The 25,390-nt window shown below is 37.3% G+C and overlaps 1 protein-coding gene across 1 annotated transcript in view; it reads right to left on the bottom strand.

Moving 5' to 3' along the window:
• LOC148774855 (uncharacterized) overlaps window positions 1-25,390 on the bottom strand; it is a 143,486-nt gene that overhangs the window by 23,734 nt on the left and 94,362 nt on the right. The window lies entirely within an intron of this gene.

Genomic DNA, 25,390 nt, shown 5'->3' with positions numbered 1-25,390 from the left:
CCTTTATTTTCACTGTCTGTGCTCTAGAAATGCAGGGAAGTGTATGTGAAAGAGGAAACTCTCACACATCATTTCTGTTCCGTGACTGCAGACAGAGCAGAGAATGAGATTAACCATTTTGTTTACAAGTATGCAGTATGCATAAATTGTAGTAATCAAAAAGAAATGATTTGCCAAAAAAACAAAGCTGTGTTTATGTAAATGATACTTCTTTTAATTAATATCTGAATGCCAATGGGAGATAAGTGGAAGTTCCATTCCTAGAAGGTTTGATATGGGACTGATACGGAAAAAAATGAGGAAGATACAGAACTTACTTGTAGATCTTTCCTTAGATCATCAATTCCCTCTTGAGGAAAGGATAGTTGTAATATTGGCTGAAGAATTAGCCTTTTTAAGGCAATCTTGTGAAAGAAGTGGTACAGAAAATATAATTGTCCTTTAAATTATTCCTTTAATTAATGATTGGAAAAAACAAGAGACTATTGAAGATTCTGGGATGTTAAAACTAGAGGGGACCAAAGAAACCATCTAGTGCACCTTCAATGTATTTTAGACAGTGAAGGAGCTGCTCACATAAAACGTCTACAGCTGATGTTAGAAAATAAATTATGGTGGTTTAAATTAACTATCTTCATATACAGGCATATGTATACCTTTAAGACTAGAAAGGATGGTTTTATCAGTCAACAAAATTGAATGTTATCTAAAACACAGTATAATTGTATTTATATAGTTTAATTTGAATTAGATTGTTAATATAAACAAAAAGTTAATCAACATTTTTTATTTTGTCAACAGTTGGGAAAAGCCAAAGCTAATGGATATTATTTTGAGACTGCTGTTGTTTTCTTCCTTTCAAGGAACTGTCCTTGACAAAATTTACTTGATATTGAATGCACTATTTCTAAGGCAATTAACTTCTTATATCTAGGATGCTTTATGTAAAAATTAAAGGATCACTAGATGGACTGTTAATTGTGAGAAGGAACTAACTCTTTAAACAAAAATATGTGCTGCCAGACAAGAATTAAGAGTCAATGATATATACAGCAGTAAGAGTTTAAATAGTTTCTTTACAAGTATAAAATTACTTAAGAATTTGATATTCCTTCTTTACTCCAAGATGCTTTCTTTGAAGAGCAGAGATTCAGAGTTTATTTTCCTTTGTTGCTTCTTGCTTGTTTCAGTACTACTCTTTCCACTGTTTACTTATTTATTTGTGAACTCAGTTAAGTACAAATAACTAGACTTTCTTCCCTTGAGTTTTCCTTATAAACTCAATGTAAAATATTCTTCCCACACCACTAAGCACATTAGAACTGGCTCTTGAATCAGTTCCAAAAACTAATTCTGTACCTATTATATGTCTTTAATGTTCAGGACTCTTTTTCCCCATTTTCTAATAAATATCTTGGCTGTATAAATACATATAAGAATGTATTTATACATTCTATACCACCAAGAAAAAGTCACAATCTCTCAATCTAATTCCTCTCTCTGCTTTACATCTTTATACGTTTTCCACTTCACTCTTATTCAATTGACTCAGGTCTTGCCTATTTAGCCAAACAAGCCTTTTATTAAATTTGTTTCCTACCTAAATATATATATAGCTCTCTCTATATATGTATAGTTTCCTTTAACTTCCATGACAACTTGTTTTAGTCTTCAACAAGAAAAAAATTATTTTGAAAAGAAAGAGCCACCCTTTTATTTCCCCATTTCCTATTCTTTGTTTCAAAGAACTAAATAGAATGGCTCTGCTTGAAATTAACACAGTTTTGGCTTTGTCTGTCTTGTCTATGACATCTTGAAATTAATGACCTCCCTTTTATCACTCAGTAGTTTTCTATCATTTATTCTATTGTTTTCCAACTTCTCTAACTTTTATCTATCTCTTCAACATCTTATTGAGTACTTATTCAGTTCCTTCTCATTCTAGATATAGAACTTATCACCTTAGCAACTTTCTCATTCTGCCATTCAGTGTAGATTTCCCCCAAATCCTATTCTTAGCTCTTTTCCTTTTCTTCTTTACCATGCTGTTTTTAAATTTCCTATTTCCTTCTATGCTTTCAAAATTGCAACTCCATGAGAATTATTTCTGCATTCTTGCAGAGAACTTCAGCTAGCTACCGTACTTTTTCCTTAGGCATTTTATGGTGCACTTTAAATTCACCTGTCTGGAATTGAACCTTTAATCAATGATTCTGCTCTATTACATAACTTTGAGCAGCTCCAGGGATAAAGCTGAGCTCTGCACCCAAGCATACCTGGGCATACCACCTTTGCCACTAGTGAGTGGTAGAATGTTGGGCAAGATTCTTATGTGTGGGGTATTTGATGTTTTTACCTTTCCTAAGACTTATTTTCCCCAGTAATATGATGGGCATAAGAGTGGTACTAGCTCAAGTTTGTCTTAAAGACTAAAAGAAGGAGAGTTCAGAAAGGTAGAAAATGAATCAGGAAGTGCAGAGGAATAAAAGCAAATTGAGCAGAATGTCCCAAGATATGGGTGGTTCACAAAGACAAAAGTGAGATGAGAACCTTGGAAAAGCAATTTCATCTGACAAATGAGTTGGCAACCTTTAAAATTTAGTTCTTCTTTTATCTGTATTTGGTAGGATTGTGTCTGCCATTTGCAAGAAATCTTTATTTTGGCTCATATCCCAGCCACGTATTTTATTCATCTCTCTTAATACAATAATTCAAATATGAAAACAAAAGAGGAAAGTAGTTCACTCTCATAATGTCCCCAGATTTGCATGTATATACCAAAGGCATTATTTCATGTAGAAAAGCATGGCAATACTTCAGATTCAGAGATATATTTGTGCTTTATATATATATATATATATTTGTAATATACAGTATTCTGTGATTGTATATTTTAACCCAGCTTGTTTATATTTCTTATCCCTCTAAAACTGGAAATTATTTTTTTTTTCCTTTTTTTTTAATTGGAAGCAAATTACTTTACATTAATATATTGGTTGGTTTTGCCATACATTGACACGAATCTGCCCCGGCTGTACATGTGTTCCCCTTCTTGAACCCCCCTTCCACCTCTCTCTTCCCCATATCCTCCCTCCAGGTCATCCCCGTGCACCAGCCCCAAGCATCCTATATCATGCGTCAAACCAGGACTGGTGATTCATTTCACATATGATAATATACATGCTACAATGCCATTTTCCCAAATCATCCCACCTTCACCCTCTCCCACAGAGTCCCAAAGACTGTTCTATATACCTATGTCTCTTTTGCTGTCTAGTATAGATCCCCTGGAGAAGGAAACGGTAACCCACTCCAGTATTCTTGCCTGGAGAATCCCATGGACAGAGAAGCCTGGTAGGCTACAGTCCACGGGGTCGCAAAGAGTCGGACACGACTGAGCGATGGAATGGAATGGATACATGGTTAAGGTTACCATCTTTCTAAATTCCATATATATGCCTTAATATACTGTATTGATGTTTTTCTTTCAGGCTGACTTCACTCTGTATTATAGGCTCCAATTTCATCCACCTTATTAGAACTGACTCAAATGCATTCTTTTGATGACTAAAAAATACTCTGTTGTGTATATGTACTAAAGCTTTCTTATCCATTCATCTGCAGATGGACATCTAGGTTGCTTCCATGTCCTCGCTATTATAAACAGTGCTGCGATGAACATTGGAATACATGTGTTTCTTTCAATCCTGGTTTCCTCGGTGTGTACGCCCAGGAGTGCGATTGCCGGGAGTGCGATTGCTGGATCATATGGCAGTTCTATTTCCAGTTTTTTGAGGAATCTCCACATTGTTCTCCATAGTGGCTGTACTAGTTTGCATTCCCACCAACAGTGTAAGAGGGTTCCGTTTTCTCCACACCCTCTCCAGCATTTATTGCATGTAGACTTTTGGATAGCAGCCATTCTGACAGGTGTGAAATGTAAAACTGGAAATTATTTTGACTAACAAGTTTAGAAAAGGAAGACGAATTAATTTAGTGAATTGATATGCTCTAAAGACCAGCATTTTCTTGGGAAATGTTCTTAGACTATTATAATTGAATGAGAACAAAAAGTCAGATTCATTCTATACAAATACGAATTATTTATGAAGTTAAAAATTCTATAAGGTACATAAAGTTCTGATGGAAATCATTCTGTAATTCAACTCTCTCTCTGTAAATCTTTGATATCTATAAGTGCACATACCATATATATATAGTATAAAATGATATACAATATATGTCATATATCAGTTGTGTCCGACTATTTGCAACCCCATGGACTATACAGTCCATGGAATTCTCCAGGCAAAAATACAGAAGTGAGTAGCTGTTCCCTTCTCCAGGGGATCTTCTAAACAGAGGAATTAAAACCAGGTCTACCACATAGAAGGGGGATTCTTTACCATCTGAGCCACCAGGGAAGCTCAATATATTCAGACAATTCAATTAAACACAAACGTAATATACATAAAAGTTGCTTTCAACTTCTAGCAACCTATAGAATAATTTCAATGCTATCAAATCAGAAACTAATAGTTTATCGTAAGACATAACCACAATATAAATTAAGCCTTAATTAAATAAAACTAATGGATCACAATAAACTGTGGAAAATTGTGAAAGAGATGGGAATACCAGACCACCTGACCTGCCTCTTGAGAAACCTGTATGCAGGTCAGGAAGCAACAGTTAGAACTGGACATGGAACAACAGACTGGTTCCAAATAGGAAAAGGAGTATGTCAAGGTTGTATATTGTCACCTTGCTTATTTAACTTCTATGCAGAGTACATCACGAGGAACGTTGGGCTGGAAGAAGCACAAGCTGGAATCGATTGCCAGGAGAAATATCAATAACCTCAGATATGCAGATGACATCACCCTTATGGCAGAAAGTGAAGAGGAACTCAAAAGCCTCTTGATGAAAGTGAAAGAGAAGAGTGAAAAGGTTGGCATGAAGCTCAACATTCAGAAAACTAAGATCATGGCATCTGGTCCCATCACTTCATGGGAAATAGATGGGGAAACAGTGGAAACAGTGTCAGACTTTATTTTTGGGGGCTCTAAAATCACTGCAGATGCTGATTGCAGCCATGAAATTAAAAGACGCTTACTCCTTGGAAGGAAAGTTAAGACCAACCTAGATAGTATATTAAAAAGCAGAGACATTACTTTGCCAACAAAGGTCCGTCTAGTCAAGGCTATGGTTTTTCCAGTGGTCATGTATGGATGTGAGAGTTGGACTGTGAAGAAAGTTGATCGCCGAAGAATTGATGCTTTTGAACTGTGGTGTTGGAGAAGACTCTTGAGAGTCCCTTGGACTGCAAGGAGATCCAACCAGTCCATTCTAAAGGAGCTCAATCCTGGGTGTTCATTGGAAGGACTGATGCTAAAGCTGACACTGGAATACTTTGGCCACCTCATGGGACGAGATGACTTATTGGAAAAGACTCTGATGCTAGGAGGGATTGGGGGCGGGAGGAGAAGGGGACGACAGAGAATGAGATGGCTGGACAGCATCACCGACTCGATGGACATGAGTTTGAGTGAACTCCAGGAGTTGGTGATAGACAGGGAGGCCTGGCGTGCTGTGATTCATGGGGTCGCAAAGAGTCGGACACGACTGAGCGACTGAACTGAACTGAATGAATAAGAATTTTGTCCTTTTTCTGTAACCCAGATGAGTAAACTATCTTGACAGATTTTTTTTTTAGTACTAATAATATCAAGAATAATAAGTTATCAAATGTTTTAGCCTGGAATACACTAAGGAAAACAGCTTGGCTAGGATGCAAGCCAACATAGATGAACTCATACAGTCCGAACAAGAAAATCTGTTATATAAACTTAGAAGAAGAAGAAAACAGCATGGAGTCAAGTATAGTATGCTATAAGTGTTTTATAGACAGTTGAATCAGAAAGTAAAAGGAGAATGTCACAAACATGGTAACAAAGTAACATTGATTTAGATAAGAAGTTAAGGAAATAAGGAAACTATAAATGCATTAGACTAATTCTGGCTACAAATAATTATAGAATCATTCATTGGAAATAATCTAAAATCCTTATTGCCAAATTCAGACTTAAATTGAAGAAAGTGGAGAAAACCAATAGACCATTCAGGTATGACCTAAATCAAATTCCTTACGATTATACAGTGGAAGGGACAAATAGATTAAAGGGATTAGATCTGATAGACAGAGTGCCTGAAGAACTATGGATGGAGGTTGTTGACATTGTAGAAGAAGCAGTGATCAGGACCATCCCCAAGAAAAAGAAATGCAAAAAGTCTAAATGGTTGTCTGAGGAAGCCTTACAAATAGCTGAAAAAAGAAGAGAAGTGAAAGGCAAAGGAGAAAAGGAAAGATATACCCATCTGAATGCAGAGTTCCAAAGAATAGCAAGGAGAGATAAGAAAGCCTTCCTCAGTGATCAATGCAAAGAAATAGAGCAAAATAATAGGATGGGAAAACCTAGAGATCTCTTCAAGAAAATTAGAGATACCAAGGGAACATTTCATGCAAAGATGGGCTCAATAAAGGACAGGAATGGTATGGACCTAATAGAAGCAGAAAATATTAAGAGGTGGCAAGAATACACAGAAGAAGTAAACAAAAATGATCTTCATGACCCAGATAACCATGATAGTGTGATCACTCACCTAGAGCCAGACATCCTGGGATGCAAAGTCAAGTGGGCCTTATGAAGCATCACTATGATTAAAATTAGTGGAAGTGATGAAATTCTAGTTGAGCTATTGCAAGTCCTAAAAGATGATGCTGTGAAAGTGCTGCACTCAATATGCCAGCAAGTTTGAAAAACTCAGTAGTTGTCACAGGACTGGAAAAGGTCAGTTCTCATTCCAATCTCGAAGAAAGGCAATGCCAAAGAATGCTCAAACTACTGCACAATTGCACTCATCTCACACATTAGCAAAGTAATGCTCAAAATTCTCCAAACCAGGCTTCAACAGTACATGAACCAAGAACTTCCAGATGTTCAAGCTGGATTTAGAAAAGGCAACAATAGTCCACCTAGTAAAAGCCATGGTTTTTCCAGTAATCATGTATGGATGTGAGTGTTGGACCATAAGAAAGCTGAATGCCGAAGAATTGATGCTTTTGAACTGTGGTGTTGGAGAAGATTCTTGAGAAACCTTTGGACTGCAAGGAGATCCAACTAGTCCATCCTAAAGGAAATCAGTTCTGAATATTCACTGGAAGGACTGATGCTGAAGCTGAAACTCCAATACTTTGGCCACCTGATGGGAAGAACTGATTCATTGGAAAAGACCCTGATGCTGGGAAAGATTGAAGGCTGGAGGAGAAAGGGACAACAGAGGATGAGATGGTTGGATGGCATCACTGTCTCAATGGATATGAGTCTGAGTAAACTCCGGGAGTTGGTGATGGACAGGGAAGCCTGGCATGCTGTAGTCCATGGGGTCACAAATAGCTGGACAGGACTGAGTGACTGAACTGAACTGAACTGAATGAAAGATGGCTTACATACCCAAAGGGTATCTATTGTACTGACTCATAAATTTAGCAACTTAGTATTGTTATTAAGGATCTAGTTTCTTTAGACTTTGTCTTTAGGATAAATGTTTAACCTCATTTGGGGCTCCTTCATGGTTGCACAATGCCTCAAAGATGGATAACCATGGCCAAATGCTTCCTCGATGATATCCAAAGACAGGGAGCAGGGAGAGACATTTCTGGTAGTTCTCTTGAAGACAAAAGAAGCTACTTTTTTAAACATATCATCACTTCACTTGAGTCATTTGCCTCTTCCCTGAATTGAATTAATTACTGTGGGAGAAGGATGGACTTTGCGAATGACTTAAACCAATCTGAGCCCACCTTTCATGTTGAAGTGAGGTCATGCACATTGAGAATGGGACATATCTCTCGATGGAATATTGGCAATATTTGGCAAAAAAGGAAACAATTTGGAGTGAGATAGGCGACAGGTGGGCTTCACCAGTGTTTCAGTGGTATAGAATCTGCCTGCTAAGCAGGAGACCCAGGTTCAATCCTTGGGTCAGTAAGATCCTCTGAAGGAGGAAATGGAAATCCACTCCAGTCTTCTTGCCTGGAAAATCCCCATGGAGAGAGGAGCCCGGAGGGCTACAGTCCATAGAGTCACAAAGCATCAGACATGACAGTTACTGAGTTGAGCACAGCATGCAGGAGGTATCTATCAAGCATAGAAGAAATGAGTAGGTGTGAGTGAAATTTTTCCCCAAAGATGTACTTCTGTTAAATCCTTGCTTCTCTCCTATAGAATGGCTGTATAGCTTAGTGGTTAAAAGCTGATCTGAAACCCTGGTGTGAGTTCAAAGCCTGGCTTCATTGCTTACTAGCCACTTGACCTTGGGCAAATTATTTCACTGTGCTTTAGCTTCTTCAACTTATATTGTATATAATAAGAGTAGCTACCCACTATCATTACTGTACAGCCTTTATGAGTTGCTGCTGCTGCTAAGTCACTTCAGTCATGTCCGACTCTGTGTGACCCCATAGACGGAAACCCACCAGGCTCCCCCGACCCTGGGATTCTCCGGGCAAGAACACTGGAGTGGCTCGCCATTGCCTTCTCCTTGCAGAGCTAGAGTATGTGTTTACTGAGTTCATTGTCTTTGTGCCCCAAAATACAGCTATTCCATTTGTCACTGTAATTATGAGATTTAAATTTCTTTCTAGTTGATTAAATTTACATGTAAAAATAAAGAACATTATATCCAAGAAAGCTAAATTGAGTTTTTTGAAATATTAATGTAAATAACTGAAAACATTACTATTGAGTTTGATGTCAAGGATGGAAGGAATTTTAAAAACATGGAAAACAAAACAAAATTGAGAGGTGTTTTGCATTCAGATTGTTTCACTGGTATTTTAAAATTTATTATAGGAAATATTAATAAAAATTCTAGCTAGTGGCTTATGGCTACTGTTTATACAAGAAAGACCTTATTAAACAGAAATAGGACAGCTCTTCTCAGAGAAAGTCCTGAACTCTATGTTAAGATGTAGGCAAATTAGTTTTCCTTTCCTTTTCAAAAACTGAATTAAAATATGTAAGGTGAAAGTGTATTTTAAATAACTGCTTTAAAAATATTAGTCAACTCCCTCTGCTAATCACCTCAGATGAATCACCAGAAATTACATTATTACATATTTGTTATTTCAGCATACATTATTTCTTAAGTGTTGAGGAGCTGGGAATATCAAAACGGTAAAAAAAAAAAAAATCTCTTTTTTAAATGAATTCAGATTTTACTGAAGAGTTAAGTATAAACATAGTTACAAAATATTGGGGTACATGCTAATGGAGATTATCATAAGCTACTATTGCTCTATGAGTATCAAACCCTCCTCTAAGGTTGAATTTCTTAAAGACCAGCATGATTTTTACTGCATATTCTGTGAAATAAAAGTTTGAATGGATGAATTGAATCTATCTGGGACGAGTTAACTAAGTTGACAAAAGTTTATAACATCTAGAGTTTCAAAATGTGAAAATCATTTTGTACTCTTTGAACTGTGGTGTTGGAGAAGACTCTTGAGAGTCCCTTATACTGCAAGGAGATCCAACTAGTCTATTCTAAAGGAGATCAATCCTGGATGTTCATTGGAGGGACTGATGCTAAAGCTGAAACTGCAATACTTTGGCCACCTCATGCGACGAGTTGACTCAATGGAAAAGACTCTGATGCTGGGAAAGGTTGGGAGCGGGAGGAGAAGGGGACGACCGAGAATGAGATGGCTGGATGGCATCACCGACTCTGTGGACGTGGGTTTGAGTGTACTCCGGGAGTTGGTGATGGACAGGGAGGCCTGGCGTGCTGTGATTCATGGGGTCGCGGAGAGTCGGACACGACTGAGCGACTGAACTGAACTGAACTGAACTGAACTGAACTCTGAATAGATAAAGAACATATTACCTTATTTAGCAAACCTTCATGCAGAAAATATGGTTTAACAGTTCCCTGTGTTTCTTATATGGAATAATAATAATAGATATTGATTGAGTTCTTAAGATCCAAGCACTAATCTAAATGCTTTACAAGTAGTAACTCAATTAACAATAAAACTCTATGAACTTAATTTTATTATTATCCTCACAAAAAGACTGATTTGCCAAGGTATTAATATCAGAGTAAGTGCAAAATCAGGATTCAACTCCACACATTCAGGCTCCAGAGACACTGCTCCCAATTTCCATTGAGTGTTTATTTGACCATTGAACGGACAATCACAGAGGATGTGTTTCTTGTCAATTACTGTGCTGGGTTTGGGGACAAAAGAATAAATAAAACATTATTTCTCTTTTCAAATAATTTGTTGTCTAATGAAGGGAGACAAAATAAACAAAAAAGTGATGCAAATTTTATTTCAGATATATTCACAAAAAGTTTAAAGCAAGGAATGCTAACCTACTGGGGAGTGTGACATCTAAATGGGGTTTTATATAAACGATTACAATTTTATTACATTTTTAGCTTCAAAGAAAAGTTAGGAAATTCATCAATGATCATTGATTAAGGTGAATAAAATTTCAGTGGAGAGTATAGTTATAAATCTATATACTCATTTTCACTTCTTAATGTGGTGATATTGAACTCCTCTAATTATATGGCTTTTATAGATATGTAAAAATATTGCTAGCTGCTTTATCATATGGACTAGTGCCACTAAAGAGAACGCACTTCTGTGCCATGTAGTAAACAGATACTAATTTCCCTTATGCTGATTTATGCTGAATCAATTATAAATTTTGATCAGGGATTAGACGGATCCATCTTCCTCTCTTCAAAGCATGCCAAAGCTAATACAAAGTGCCAGAATTGGAGTGAAAAAGACTAACTTTAAAATTTGTTTATATTACTAGCATTTTATTTCACTATAAAAGATGAATTTTATGGGGACTGCTATCAGGAAAGCAAAATAGCAAAACATATGTGTTTTAAGTACTGCCAAAGGAAATAGAAAGAAAAAGCATGTCCTGACAATAAGCTTAAAACTTTATTTAAAAACTATAGAGCTTATCATGCTGCTAGTGATTAATAATTATAAAGGAAATAAAATACTAATCATAGCTTTCATAGAAGATAGTAAAAAGAGTTTGAAGTGAAACAGCATGTGGTCCCTAGTTGTAGGCAGACAAACATGACACCACTCCTACAAGGATAGCGTCTTATAATACAATGTAGCCACTAAGTTCTAGCAAATCAGAAAAACGACCTGCTTTTATTTCACCTGTTAAATGTTCACATTGGTTGAATTAATATTTTCAAATGTTTTTGTGTTAAGCATGTTTTAAACTTTTTATTTTATATTGGAGTATAATTGATTAACAATGTTTTGTTAGCTTCAGGTGTACAACACAGTGATTCTGTTATACATATATGTGTATCTATTTTAAAAATTCTTTTCCCAATTAGGTTTATACAGAACATTGAGCACAGTTCCCTGTGTTATACAGTAGGTCCCTGTTGGTTATCCATTTTAAACATAGCAGTGTGTACATGTCAATCCCAAACTTCCTAACTATTCATCACCCCATCTTGCCCCCTAATAATCCCAAATTTGTTTTGTAAGTCTGTGAGTTTTTTTCTTTTTTGTAAATAAGTTCAGCTGGTACATGCACCCCAATGTTCACTGTAGTGTTGTTTACAATAGCCAAGACATGAAAGCAATCTAAATGTCCATCAGCAGAAGAATGGATAAAGAAGATGTGGTACACATATAAAATGGAATAGTACTCAGGTATTAAAAAGGATGAAACAATGCCATTTGCAGCTACATGGATGGACCTAGAGATTCTCACACTGAGTGATGTCAAACAGAGAAAAAGAAATATTGTATGGTGCTAAGCATTTTTTGTAAATGGTAGCCAACTGAGTTAATCAACTATCTTCAATTTCATATCAGGAATTGATGTAGACAAAATTCTAAAGGAATTCTGCATTAATACAGTAGCCCCTGTTTATTTAGGATACAGTCCAAGTGCAGTTCATTTCAGTTCAGTTGCTCAGTTGGGTCTGACTCTTTGTGATCCCATGGACTGCAGCACACCAGACCTCCCTGTACATCATCAACTCCTGGAGCTTACCCAAACTCATGTCCTTGCGTCAGTGATGCCATCCTACCATATCATCCTCTGTCAACCCCTTCTCCTCCTGCATTCTATCTTTCCCAGCATCAGGGTCTTTTCAAATGAGTCAGCTCTTCACATCAGGTGGCCAAAGTATTGGAGTTACACATTCAACATCAGTCCTTCCAATGAACACCCAGGACTGATCTCCTTTGGGATGGAATAGTTGAATCTCCTTGCAGTCCAAGGGACTCCCAAGAGTCTTCTCCAACACCACAGTTCAAAAGCATCAGTTCATCGGCACTCAGCTTTCTTTATAGTCCAACTCTCACATACATACATGACTATTGGTAAAACCATAGGGGACCTTTGTTGGGAAAGTAATGTCTCTGCTTTTCAGTATGCTCTCTAGGTGGGTCATAACTTTCCTTCCAAGGAGTAAGTGTCTTAATTTCATGGCTGCAGTCACCATCTGCAGTGACTTTGGAGCCCCCCAAAAATAAAGTCAGCCACTGTTTCCCCATCTATTTTCCATGAAGTGATGGGACCGGATGCCATGATCTTAGTTTTCTGAATGTTGAACTTTAAGCCAACTTTTTCATGCTCCTCTTAAGTTTTTCACTTTCTGCCATAAGGGTGGTGTCATCTGCATATCTGAGGTTATTGATATTTCTTCCAGCAATCTTGATTCCAGCTTGTGCTTCATCCAGCCCAGCATTTCTCATGATGTACTCTGCATATAAGGTAAATAAGCAGGGTGACAATATACAGACTTGACGTACTCCTTTTCTTATTTGGAACCAGTCTGTTGTTCCATGTCTGGTTCAAACTGTTGCTTCTTGACCTGCATACTGATTTCTCAAGTGACAGGTCAGGTGGACTGGTATTCCCATCTCTTTCAGAATTTTCCACAGTTTATTGTGATCCACACAGCCAAAGCCTTTGGCATAGTCAATAAAGCAGAAATAGATGTTTTTCTGGAACTCTCCTGTTTTTTCCATGATCCAGCAGATGTTGGCAATTTGATCTCTGGTTCCTCTGTCTTTTCTAAAACCATCTTGAACACCTGGAAGTTCATGTATTGGTGAAGCCTGGCTTGGAGAATTTTGAGCATGACTTTGCTGGCGTATGAGATGGGTGCATCTCCTGGCATCACCGACTCAATCGACATGAGTGATGGACAGGGAGGCCTGATGTCCTGCAGTCCATGTGGTCACAAAGAGTTGGATATGACTGAGCAACTGAATTGAACTGAACTGAGATGAGTGCAATTGTGCATGTTTGAGCATTCTTTGGCATTGCCTTTCTTTGCAACTGGAATGAAAACTGACCTTTTCCTGTCCTGTGGTCACTGTTGAGTTTTCCTAATTTGCTGGTGTATTGAGTGCAGCACTTTCACAGCATCATCTTTCAGGATTTGAAATAGCTCATCTGGAATCCCATCACCTTCACTAGCTTTGTTCCCAGTGATGTTTCCTAGGGCCCACCTGACTTCATATTTCAGGATGTCTGACTCTAGGTGAGTGATCATATCATAGTGATTATCTGCATCGTGAATATCTTTTTTGTACAGTTCTTCTGTGTATTCTTGCCACCTCTTCTTAATATCTTCTGCTTCTGTTAGGCCCATACCATTTCTGTCCTTTATGAGCCCATCTTGCATGAAATATTTCCTTGGTATCTCTACTTTACTTGAAGAGATCTCTAATCTTTCCCATTCTATTGATTTCCTCTATTTCTTTGCACTGATCACTGAAGAAGGTTTTCTTATCTCTCCTTGCTATTCTTTGGAAATCTGCATTCAAATGGGTATATCTTTCCTTTTCTCCTTTGCTTTTTGCTTCTCTCTTCTCAGGTAGTTGTAAGGCCTCCTCAGACAGCCATTTTGCCTTTTTGCATTTCGTTTTCTTGGGGATGGTCTTGATCCCTGTCTCTTGTAGAAATCATGAACCTCTGTTCATAGTTCATCAGGCACTCTTTCTGTCAGTTCTAGTCCCTTAAATCTATTTGTCACTTTGACTGTATAATCGTAAGGGATTTGATTTAGGTCATAACTGAATGGTGTAGTGGTTTTCCCTACTTTCTTCAATTTAAGTCTGAATTTGACAGTAAGGAGTTCATGATCTGAGCCACAGTCAGCTCCTAATCTTGTTTTTGCTGACTTTATAAAGCTTCTCCATCTTTGGCTGTAAAGAATATAATCAGTATGATTTCGGTGTTGGCCGCCTGGTGATGTCCATGTGTAGAGTCTTCTATTGTGTTGTTGGAAGAGGGTATTTTCTACGACCAGTGTGTTCTCTTGGCAAGCCTTTGCCCTGCTTCATTCTGGACTCCAAGGCCAAATTTGCTTGTTACTTAAGGTGTTTCTTGACTTCCTACTTTTGCATTCCAGTCCCCCATAGTGAAAAGGACATCTTTTTGGGGCGTTAGTTCTAAAAGCTCTTGTAGGTCTTCATAGAACCGTTCAACTTCAGCTTCTGCAGCGTTACTGGTCAGGGCATAGACTTGGATTACCATGATATTGAATGGTTTGCCTTATAAATGAGCAGAGATTATTCTGTCATTTTTGAGATTGCATCAAAGTACTGCATTTTGGACTCTCTGGTTGACTATGATGGCTTCTCCATTTCTTCTAAGGGAATCTTGCTATAGTCCAAGACACCCAGTAAATATCTAAAACTATGGAGTATTGAATCCTCTATAAATAGTATGTTTTTCCCTATGCACACATACCTATGACAGAGTTAAATTTACAAATTGGGCACAATAAGAACTTTACAACAAATAATGAGATAGAACAATCGTAACCATATACTGTAATAAAAGTTATGTGAATGTGGTCTCTGTCCCTCTCAAACTATCTTCCTGTACAAATCCAAAGCTTTTCCATCTTGACTAAGCACTTATCACTCAACTTTTGTAGTTTGAAGTGGCCTTAACATTTGTAGTCTGAAGTGGTGCAGCAAAACTAGCATGAATTTCTTTCTCCTTCTTCACAATTTCATGAATAGAAGATTCATTCTGACCACAGACCTTAGTAATTTCAGCATAAGCCTTTTTTCTTTCCTTTCCTTTAGGACTTTCATTTTTTTCAATTTAAGGCTTCTCCTGAGCATATATGAATTGCCAGAATCACTATTCTTGCACTTTGGGCCATTATTAAGTAAAGTAAGGGTTACTTAGCACTTCAGTACCATGATATTCCATCTCATAACTGAGCCGGCTACTTAGTGAGTAAGTAGGATGGCGGGACACTCCAGACAAAGGGATGATTCATGACCCAGGTGGGACAGTGCTCAAGATTGAGAGTACTATTCAGAACAGAACATATTTTAAAACTTATGAATTGTTTATGTCTGGAAATTTCCACTTAATACTTCAGACCATGAAATCTTTGAAACGAAACCATGGAAAAAGGGGGACTAATGTACAGCTTATTGTCAAAGCAAGCCTACTATCCCCCAGGCTTCACAGAAGAATGTAATCCTCAGATATATTGTGTGTTTATTAGGGAGTGTAGTAGAATAATGGTCATATATTTTCATTATCAGCAGAAACTGTTAGAATAAGGGTCATATAGAGTAGCCATTGGTATTAACATAATACTTCTTGTATTAATCTTCTCTGGCTGCCATGGCAAAAATACCATATTTTGGATTAGTTCAACAACAAAAATTTGTTTTCTGATAGTTCCAGAGGCAGGAAGTCGGTGATCAGGGTGCCAGCATGGTCAGCTCCTGGTGAGAGGTCTCTTTGTGGCTTGCAGACTACTGCCTTTTCACTGTTTTTTCAATAGTACAAAAGAGAAAGATTCTTCTTCTATTTATTATTAGACCACCAATCCTATTGGATTAGGCAAAAAATGGCCAAGGTGCTCTTTGCTGGAGCCCATCAGGCCCCTCTGTCCATGTGATTCTTTAGGCCAGAATACTGGAGTAGGTAGCCATGTCCTCCTCCAGGGGATTTTCCTAACTCAGGGATCGAACCCACATCTCCTGTGTCTCCTGCATTGGCAGGCAGATTCTTTACTGCTGAGCCATCTGGGTCAGGACCCTACCCTGATGGCCTCATTTAACCTTAATTGCCTCCTAAAAGCCCTATCAGCCAATACATTTATATTGGGGTTTAGAGCTTCAGCATGGGCTTCCCTGGTGGCTCAGTGGTGAAGAATTTGCCTGCAATTCAGGAAACACATATTTGACCTCTGGTCGCAGAGTCAGGTGCGACTGAGCAGACTGAAGAGTGGGAGGAAGGGGCACCGTTCAGTCCCTAACACCATCCTTTTCCTAAGTACCAACATTTGTATCCATTTTCATCTTCTCCAAACCAAACCCACAGTGGACTGGAGGGTGAGATCATCAGACATTTCTCTGTTAAAGAAACTGATTGATCTCAAATGCTAGGTAAGATAAACACATGAACACATGTAAGTTCATCTCGAACTTAAGAAAAAAAGGATTCCTATCAAGAGCAGAATTTTTCAGTTCAAACCTTGCAGGCTTTATCCCTGTGCCAAGGAAGGCTCTCTTTTTCTCAGAATCAGGCTGACAGGGATCAGAACCAAGCAATCTGATTTCTCAGAATCAACCTGTCTGTCAGGCTCACTGACAGGGAGCTAACAGAGGATGCTAGTCCTCTGAATGGGGGTGATGGTTAGTGCCCAGATTCCAGTTCAGTTACCTGACAAATGAGAGCTATGGCCTTACTAGTTACCCAAGAAGGAAGCCCATCTTACATGAGCAAGTCTCAGATGAAGAAACAATTTCTTTAAGTATGATTTTGACCATGTACTTTAAGAAAAATTGATTTCTAGAAGCATTTGACTTTTTTTCAGCCATGATTGCTGTACATAATCTCAGGTCTAGTTATGTTTTTCTCATTTCAGTTACCCCTGATAAGAAGGGTAATTAAAGTTCAGTTTATTTTATCCCATTGGTGGCTAGGATTGACTTTCCTGTCTTTTCTTCTACCAGTCTCCTTCTGAAATGTGCTTTCTGTTTTTATGCTCTATTTTCTATTACATTTTGGTGATAGTTAAGATATCTATTCTGCACCATTTGCCAAAGAGAAAATTTCCTACTGGCGTGTGAGAAAACAATGGATTTCCCCATTGTATATCAAAGTGACATTATTGTGTAATACAATTCAGCATTAACCTAGATGAGGCTACTTAGGAGACACTCTGATTTAACTATCCTTTGTCCCTGCCAAATAAACTACACCATCATCTGATTTCAAGGCATTATGATCTTTTGATGAGATTGTTTTAATTCCTTATTAAGACATTCCTGGCTTCTTTCCCATCATTTGTATATTGCTACTCATTATGTTTTTAAAAGATAGCTTGATTGTGATCCTTGCCTACTCAAAAGCATTCCATGAATCTCATCATCCTCAAAACTAAATCTCTGCTTTCAGTTTGAGACTCTGTATTTTCCACCAGCTAGCCCTTGACTTTCCTAGCTTTAATTTTTATTGTGATGTAAGACCAAAGTTCCATCCTTTTCTAATATGAGCTGCTTACTCTTTCTAAATAGAGTTTCCATCATGATCCATCTTGTCTCCTTCCCTTCTTTTTCTCTACTTGGTCTTTCTCTTCTTTATCATCTTTCTCTTCTTAGACAATGAGATATACATCCTATTTCAACACATAGAAGACTGTTGGTCTAGGCAAGGTTTTACTATTACTTGATTTTATTTTTTCTTTATATCACATCCTTTCTCCCAGTATCCTTTTTGTTATTCTAGATATGTCACCTTTCTAAGTTCTTTCCTCACCCTACTGCACTGGTCTCATAGCATCCTTTTGAACTTATTTCTTGATGTAATATGTCTTTGAAAACTCTTATCAAAGGGGATTTGTTAATGATAAACTTTCTGAGACATTTAGTGTGTTCCTGATAAAATATTTGCTGCATTTCCAGGTTGATATGTTGATTTAACTTGCTATAAAATTGTTAATTTGAAGTTTTTTTTCTTCAACAAATGGAAAATATAATTTTATGTCTTCTTTCATCCAATAATGATGGTGAGAATACGCTTTTTTTTTCCTTTGTAGACTATCTTTAACACAAAATAACTTTATGTGTTCAAAGATTTGAATTCACTATAATGTATGATTCAAAGACTGATTTATCTTATTGGGCTTTCTATGAGTCTTTCAGTCTTAAAAGTTAGATCTTTCTCTAATTCCAGAAAGCTATTGGTCATTTTTCAGATTTCCTTTTCATTTATTTATAATTTTTTTTCACCTTCTAGGACATACATAATATACATCTTGATAAATTTATTTTTATATCCCATATCTATTGTCTTCTCTTTTGAAAAAGGTGCAACGGAATCTTTCTCAGGTTTCATTCTGTTTTATTTGTCAGCTGCATCACTGCAATGTATTCCACCTACTTTTTACTTTAACTTCTATACTTTGAAAATTATTCTTCATAAACTGCTGTTTATGCTTCACATTTTAACTTTCCATCTTTCATTTTTTGAAGATTTAAATATACTTATAATATCCTTTATTTCTGTCTGATTCATTAATTCTGTCATGCTAAGCCAGATAGTATCTCCATGACAGAAATACAGCCATGAAATTAAAAGATGCTTGCTCCTTGGAAGAAAAGCTATGACAAACCTGGACAGTGTATTAAAAAGCAGAGACATCACTTTGCCAACGAAGGTCCATATAATCAAGGCTATAGTTTTTCCAGTAGTCATCTATGGATGTGAGAGATGGACCATAAAGAAGGCTGAGAGCCAAAGAATTGATGCTTTTGAACTGTGGTGTTGGAGAAGACTCTTGAGAGACCTTTGGACTGCAAGAAGATCAAACCAGTCAATCCTGATGGAAATCAGTCCTGAATATTCATTGGAAGGACTGATGCTGGAGCTGAAGCTTCAATACTTTGGCCACCTGATGCAAAAAACTGACTCATTAGAAAAGACCCTGGCGCTGGTGAAGATTGAAGGCAGAAGGAGAAGGGGGCAACAGAAGATGAGCTGGTTAGATGGCATCACTGACTCAATGGACATGAGTTTGAGCAAACTCTGGGAGACTGTGAAGGAAAGGGAAGCCTGGTGTGCTGCAGTCCATGGGGTTGCAGAGTTGGACACAACTGAGTGACTGAAAAACAATAACCATGACAGAATCCATAGACCTATTAGGTTGTCATTTTCCCTGTGAACTCAGAGACCCCTGGAGGTTTAGTACCTCAACTGTTAATGTATGCTCAGGTGATCATTATAAAGCCTCTATTCTCCCCCGTGATAAATTTAGGATATCTATAAGGAGAAACAAATATGCCTCAGTGCAGAAATCTCATGTCTTTTAATATATATACATCAGCTGAGGTTCATTTTTCCCCCCAGGAGCTTCTCCTTGAACTGTAATCATTTACTCCATAGGATGTGAAAAGGCATGCTGAAAGGAACACATTGGTCAGGGTTGACTGGTCTACCTGCACCTATTTTAGAATATTTCTGTCCCAGCCTATGAAGTTTTCTCACTGACCAAGACAGCTTGCAGAGTTCTTATCTGAAGGGCCTTCAAGGTGGCAAAGATCCAACCAGAGAATTGTGAACAAGAGAAAGGGTACATTTAATTTTGCACCCAATAGTGCATTCAAGGACCCAGTGACTTCAGTTCTGCCTTCCATTTTCTGCTGCCCCAGAGATTTCTCTCCTGTGCCTATGTTAGTTTTATATATCCATTCAACTCTGGCTTTTGTAACATCTCTAGCCTGGGTGAGTGCACCATCTTATCAAAACCCTGCTCATTGCTCAAGGCCTAGCTCAAAAATCGTTCCCTAAAAGCCATAGTCAACTGCTATGAGCTATAGTGAATCTATAAATTAAACCAGATATTTAATTAATCAGAATATTTAAAATGTGTATATCTTGGCTGAAATGGTAATTAATATATTAAACAGTATCCATGATCTCAGAAGTGACTAAAATGTTTATTCTTGCTGGATGTCCCACTGTTATGTAAGGAAAGTGGTCCAGAGAATATATTTGGGCTTAGCCACATAATGAATCTCAAAATAAGGAGAATTTGGGGATCAAGATACTTATCAGACCAAAGGAGAAAGCCACTTCCTTGAAACATATATTAGTCCACTAATCTGTCCTGAATACTGTAACAGATTATTATCACCTTTGAAATAGCTTGGTGAAATTCATTTATCCAATTAATAGATGATTAAATTGATGGATGGAGAAATCAGGTAACCCAGCAAAACTCACAGAACCAGTAAATCACAGGGGAAGTATTTACATCTATCTGCCTTGTCCCCTTTGCTGAGAAGTGTGAACATCCCTCAGCAAATACTAGCTTTCTTAGAACTGATGTGGATCCCTGAGAACCCAGGCTTTAGAAATTAACTCTTCTGGCTACTTTAAATGACCTTTCTTTAGTTACAGACTGTTTCAGGTCTGTAACAACTTTAGTTAAATGTGCACAGTCAGGACAACTGTGAAAACTTAGTTTCCTTACAGGCTCAGTTTTAGCTTCTAAGGCGGAATCAGAGTTTTGCTGATTTGTCTGAGTCATGTGTTTCAATTAAAGGAGGTTTGAATTTAGCTGAAGAGTAAAGCAGGATGCATGAGGAAGACAGTTAGAAACATCCATCCCTTTGTCTCCCTCTCAAAGAACATCAGTCTGCCTAGATCTGGTCTCTGAAATTAGAAGGTTAGACAAAGAGAACAGCTAATCCAATTTTCAGCATTAGTTCAGTGTAACATAAACAATTTAGGAGCTTACCTGTTGAAATTGAGATACACCATAGTAATGTACATTTTGAGAATAAGTGGGAAAAATTTACATTACTTCCATTTCTGACTTTAAATATTTATTGTTAAAATTTTACTTTTTCACAAAATTCAATACTGTCTTGAATTCAGTCTTCTGTTGCCATTAAAAGGAGTTTCTTTAATGAAACTTGTGATTTCTATTACCTATAATAAAAACACATTTGAAACAATTGTTTTAAAAATATCATAAATTAGGAACTATTTTGCATTTTAATTTTAAATGTGAAATTTTTCACTACTTTTAAGAAATCTTCAGCACATAGACCCATATAATCAAGTTGCTAGGTAGTTAGAATAGGGAAAAGGAGTCCATAATGGCAGTGGCTAAAAGACAAAGAAGGGAAAAGCCCACGAAAATAGAACAAAGGAAGGTTTGAGGACCAGAGTGAGAACCTCGGGTAAAACAAACAGCCTTCCTGGCTAGCCCAATTTGCACAGAGCAAGCTCAGGGGGAGGAGAATAAAAACATATAAAGAGAGGAGCCAAAATTGAGCTGTGGGCTTCTCTCTTTGCCCTGTTTTAGGTCGGGGCCTCTGTCTTCTTTTTGGGTCTTTTGGGTTGGCCTGTCCTCACACCTCAAGGATGCATTTTCCTTTGCTTGCCAAATAAAACAGCTGTAACACTGGTCTGTCCATTGCTTCAAATTCTTGCTGTGGTGAGACAGAATCAAGGAAGTTACAAACTCCCCCAACAAATTGATGCCTAGTCTTCCTCTGTAATCTCATTATAGCAGCTGATTGTTGCAAAATATATTGGTAGATATAAACTACAAACTTGGACATTTTTGATAAATCAAAAATAACTTTATGTAATATACAAGTATGTGGTGACTAACAGGCAGAATCTGGGTGTTGCTCTGTAATGAACACATTTATCTCTTTATCTCCGATGTTGAGTGCTTTCATTAAGGAAGGAGACTTGATGGCAATCAAGTTCACAGGATTCTGATTCTCAGTTGAGAAACTAGAATCTGTCAGGGTAATCAGAATTTACCTGGATTTCAAGTTCTAAATCATGACTGATATATGTATCTTCAATACCTTGACAAGGATTAAATGCTCATGTACAATATTCATGCCATTCTCTTCTTGTTGTCAGGATATCTGAAAAGCAATCCAATAATCAAAACATAGCTTGGGTGCTCACAGTGAGAAGAGAATTAAACTCTCCGCATAGGAAATAAACAGAAATGTAAAAGGCATGAGTGTGGCAAAGCTTGGATGTTAAAGGAAGTTCAAGGTATTATTGTAATCGGTGGTGCTAATTGTATAAATTCTGTTATATTATTGATTACATAGAATTTCCCAGACTACTATAAATATCTCTAACTTGCCTTCTTTTGTCTTACACATGATGAAATGTGTTTGGATCTAACTAAGCAAAGAATACAACAAATTTACACACTGTGGACTGTGTCTTTTGAGAGCTTCTGTTTTCCTTTGTCTACTTGGAATCCTGTGTCTTATTTTAATAATGAAAAAAAATCACCCATATTTAAAATAAACTAAAAAAGAAATTGTTCTGCTGATTTTTATTTTTTTAAAAAGGGATCATCTTCCTTAATTCAGACCACATTACTTGATCAGATTCTCTTCACTGCTCTTACCTTTCTTGCTTCCTACAGTTGTACAGAGTTTCCCTTTTGTTTCTAACATGATTTGATTTAATCATGAATATTGCTAAAACACATTTATTGTGTAAAATTGATGCTAATTTTACTCATTGGGTCTAGAAATAGATCTAACTTAAAACCAAGCATGTGTAGTTTCCATGCCCAAACTGCCTTATTAGAGATAACTTATTTTCAGACTGACAGGATGCTCTACCAAATATGTTGTTTTCTCTATTGCTTAGCTTCAGTAAGCAGTAAGGAGTATCATCTCAGGCAGCTGGTGATATGAATGCAATGTTAACCACTCTCATGGTTATAAAAAAAGACAGATTAAGTTCATAGCTGTGGCCATAACCTTGGTCTAATAAAATAAAACAAAATAAGGCCCATTACAGTGTGTTTATTGCCATCTGTTACCAAATACTTCATTTAGATGATTCTGGAACAGCTTCATAGCCTTCACACTGAGCCAACTGCCTATGAAATGCAAAACTCAGAGGAATTTAAAAAAAATTAAATGAAATCATGTAACAAATGCAAATCCTCTATGTTCAGACATGCTACATTCTCAATTTATGAGCTCTAAATTTTCCCTGAATGTGATTTCTATCCTGGTGAGAAGCCAGCAAGAGTTTGTGGATGATTATTTGCTATAGTCTACTTTTATACTGAGCCTGACCTTTACATAAACAATTTAAGCATAGCTATTCTTCATCACTCATCTTTGGAGAAGCTCCCCTCCTCTAGTTTATGGAGGATAAAATTAAAACACAGGCAGTGTGCAATGGATTATAGCATTGATTTAGAAGAGACCAAAATAATGTATCTTTTGTGGTCCCAGGATTAATGGTTCACCAACTGGACAAGAGTAGACTCAGCTACACTCTATTCACAGGGGAGCCTATAGACATTGCTGAGTAAGACACAAGACTGCTGCATTTTGTCCAATCATTTGAAGACCAGTATAAATGGAAAGAAGGAATGAGATTATAGAGAAAGATAGGAAAAAAAAAAAAGAATGTAGATATATGTATAACTAAATCACTTGACTGTATACCTGAAACTAACACAATATTGTAAATCAACTATACTTCAATTAAGAAAAAGAGAGACTAAGTTCTTCCCACAGTGAATTTGAGTACTCTCTCCCCCTTGACCTGGGCCCCTTGCAATGGACCTTGTCCATACTTCCCACACTGTACAATATGCAGGTAAAGTGAGCATATAATTTAATATCCAAGACAGGACACTTTCAAAAGTTAAAAGATAGGCACTATTAATAATTACAATGGGGTGACAAAACAGTGGGTGCCATAAATATGATAGATGACATTCTATTTTAAATCACTTTAGATTCAATCTTCCTTATTTTAAGCATAATATTTATCCATTTTAACTCCTAGTCATCTACCATTTATCTTTCCTTTCTAAAAAGAAGCTTTGCTAAAATACAGAATTTACTATTTTTGTTTTGTCCGACTCTGTGTGACCCCATATACGGAAGCCCACCAGGCTGCCCCGTCCCTGGGATTCTCCAGGCAAGAACACTGGAGTGGGTTGCCATTTCCTTCTCCAGTTTTAAAGGATATTGCCTATTAAATGCTCAAGTATTGAAGAATAGTGGAAAAAGATGAGTGGGCATCATGCTTTACTTAAATTTTCTGATCACAATAAATATGCATAATATGTGTATGTCTATGCATGTATGTGTATATTTACAAGTACACAGATATGTGTACCCACACAATTTTTATCTCTTGTATAGATGTCATTGCTAACAAAATATATGTTTTCATTGATAAATGGGTTCTACACTCAGTAGTAACCTTTTAAAAAATAATGCTCTCAAACTAAATAATTTACTTGAACTGGGGTATCTTCACAGAAGGAAATATGAAATACCTGTTTGCTTTTTAATTAGAAGATATGATTTGACATGGGACAGGAAAATATCCAATTACTAGCTCTGGAATCCTGAGGGGGAAAATAAGAAAAAATAAAAACAGAAAAGTCCTGTTGCTAGAATTGGAAACATGGCAGAAGAGATAGGATACAATTTAATTCAATTCTGAGTAGTCTCACTTTAAAAATTAATAATGCTTTAATTTCTTCTGATTAAGAGCACAGTTGTTCCCCAAACCTAAGGTAGATCCATTTGCAAGTGTGAGTCAAGTGATTATAGCTTTGGGAGTTCAGTTCAGTTCAGTCGCTCAGTCGTGTCCGACTCTCTGCGACCCCATGAATCACAGCACGCCAGGCCTCCCTGTCCATCACCAACTCCCGGAGTACACTCAAACCCACGTCCACAGAGTCGGTGATGCCATCCAGCCATCTCATTCTCCGTCATCCCCTTCTCCTCCTGCCCCCAACCTTTCCCAGCATCAGAGTCTTTTCCAGTGAGTCAACTCGTCGCATGAGGTGGCCAAAGTATTGCAGTTTCAGCTTTAGCATCAGTCCCTCCAATGAACATCCAGGATTGATCTCCTTTAGAATGGACTGGTCGGATCTCCTTGCAGTATAAGGGACTCTCAAGAGTCTTCTCCAACACCACAGTTCAAAAGCATCGATTCTTCGGCGATCAGCTTTCTTCACAGTCCAACTCTCACATCCATACATGACCACGGGAAAAACCATTGCCTTGACTAGACGGACCTTGGTTGGCAAAGTAATGTCTCTGCTTTTTAATATACTATCAAGGTTGGTCATAACTTTCCTTCCAAGGAGCAAGCGTCTTTTAATTTCATGGCTGCAATCAGCTTTGGGAGAGGGGATGCTATAGGGCCTGGTGACAACAAGTTTAGACTAATCATCTGTTCTACATTGTCAAATTTAAATATGCTTGCCAATTTTACATTATTTACATTTT

This window comes from Moschus berezovskii, chromosome 19, assembly GCF_049115385.1.
Source record: "Moschus berezovskii isolate FMDL1 chromosome 19, NW_MosBer_1.0, whole genome shotgun sequence".
In the NCBI taxonomy this organism is placed as follows: domain Eukaryota; kingdom Metazoa; phylum Chordata; class Mammalia; order Artiodactyla; family Moschidae; genus Moschus; species Moschus berezovskii.
This window is presented reverse-complemented; position numbering and strand designations above follow the sequence as displayed.